Here is a 2336-nt window from a genome sequence, read left to right on the forward strand (position 1 = left end):
ACACACCTCAATCGTCGTGTTTGCACTGCCACGGCCATCCCTCTAAGCCCCTTCCCTCTGCCCCGTCGATATACAGCAACGGCAACGAGCATCGTGCCCTTCCAACCCTCAACGGTCAACCCGTTTCCTAGCCTCTACTTAGGACGTTGTCGCTCGTCTCCATCTTTAGTGAGGTCCTGGTTCAGCCTTGTCGGCACTGGCGGAGCTATGTGAGAACCAAACCAGGCCGTGACCCGCCCTACTTTTGAGCAAAAATACATAATTGTAACAAGGTCCAGCCCACGCACTACAACACAGGTCCGCTGCAGCACCCAGGTGTAGCATGCATTCAGTTTGGCCTGCCCAAAAATCTGTGTGCTCGTCGGTGTTGACATTGTCGCTCTTCACGCGCCCTTGTCTTCGGCCTCATCCCAAAAGTGATTCATGCGAGCTAATTTTCAGGTAATAACCGAGAAATAGCAAACGTGAAAAAGGGAAGAGTTTCATGCATGTTTAACTCTGGTGAAGTGCATTTCTCCGGCCGTTTTATGGGATGGCCCAAAGAGGCAGTCCTAGCAGGTCCACTAAAAAGGGCTCGGACCATAAAAATTTTACGGGCGGCCTGCAAACCGCCCGCTATTCCGGTGTATATGCTGGATCTGGGATGATTTAGGGTTCATATCCCGCGGATCCCCCATCCGGCGAGAAATCCCGCGAACTCTAGCCTCTATTTTTGCCGTGTTTAACCACCGGAAATTCCCGGAGATGGTGTCAGCGGGTGACGGTCATGGTGGCCGAGCGGGTTTCGCGGCCGTGGGTGGTTCGGCGACCCGCCTCGCAAACGGCCCAACGATGCGGAGGCCGAGAGCTCCTCCCTCCACCTGTAGGTGGATGAACGGTGGAGGGGTAGCAGGCGCTCGACCCGCGCCCCTGCTCTCGCAGCGCCGGAGCTCGGGCGTGGACAAACTTCCGCCGCCTCGACTGCATCTTCTCCTCTCCGCTCAAGCGTCGCCGGGAGGCGGAGAAGGCGCCGTGGTGGGAGGCCAAGGAGGCCGCCGACACCTGAGATGAAGCTGTGTCCGTGCGTGTCCCGACGCTCTTCGAAGAGCACCAGCTTGCGCACACCCTCTCGAGCACGCTCATGTAGCACACCCTCCACGACAACCCGCCTCCTCCCGTCGACGACGACAACAGCGATGACAGCGTCGCCGGGAGGCGGAGAAGGCGCCGTGGTGGGAGGCCAAGGAGGCCGCCGACACGGGAGATGAAGCTGCGTCCGCGCGTGTCCAGACGCTCTTCGAGGAGCACCAGCTTGCGCACACCCTCTCGAGCACGCTCATGTACCACACCCTCCACGGCAACCCGCCTCCTCCCGTCGACGACGACAACAGCGATGACAATGGCTCCGAGATGAGGAATAGAGTAGTATGCACCGCTGTAGTATGAACTACCATATGCTATGTTTAATTTCCGTATGAACTTTGCTATGCTATGTTTTATGTACGTACTATGATGAACTATGGTATGATATGTATTTTATGTGTGGACGAACTCCGGTGATCTAGTTTTTAAGCACAAACTACTAATTTGAATATGTCGGCTCGGTACGAGGGATCTGCTCTGGTTGAGCGTCTGGCGTCCTGCAAAAAACGTTTCCAGGACACTGTAAACGAGTTTTGCGAGACGGCTGGTTGCGGCATCTGCTGGAGATGCTCTCATTGGTGGTGGCATCCGACGTGCGTATTTTGGGGTCTCCTGAGCTAGACTGGTCAAGCGCATGCAGGAACATGTGAGGTGGATCGAGCTTAATGCGTTAGTCCTGCATGTTTTCTCAATGCAGAAACATGTGAGGCCGATCGAGCTTAATGCGTTGGTCCTGCATGTTTTCACAGACAGGGGGTTAAACTGGCAGTGTGAGATCCATCCTTTCCGGGAACCTGCGAGCCATTCCCTTTTGAGATGTTGACAAGTTTTCCTTCAACGAGGAGGACCTAGGTATACCTAGCTAGCTGGTGATTGGTCGATGGCTGAGTTTTACGTTGCTCTCTCCCTCCACGGTCCGTCCACCTGTGCTTTACTTGAACCAATTGATTCAACGACGATGACCGGCCGGAGCGATGATGAGATCGATGATGATGCATGTCCACGTCCAATTGTGCTAACGGCGAGAGACGACCGGCGCCGCCCGGTCCATGCAGAGTCCGTCTTCAATCAAGTCTAGAGTTCAGACCGATGATGATCATGTCTTTCGTCGTCCAAACATGCATCCTGGGCCCTGGCCACAACATCCTCGTAATTTAACTGGATGATGCATGTACAATTACTACTACTTCTCGAGAGCAAACTTTGGCTGTCAT

This window comes from Triticum dicoccoides, chromosome 5A (assembly GCF_002162155.2).
Source record: "Triticum dicoccoides isolate Atlit2015 ecotype Zavitan chromosome 5A, WEW_v2.0, whole genome shotgun sequence".
Taxonomy (NCBI): domain Eukaryota; kingdom Viridiplantae; phylum Streptophyta; class Magnoliopsida; order Poales; family Poaceae; genus Triticum; species Triticum dicoccoides.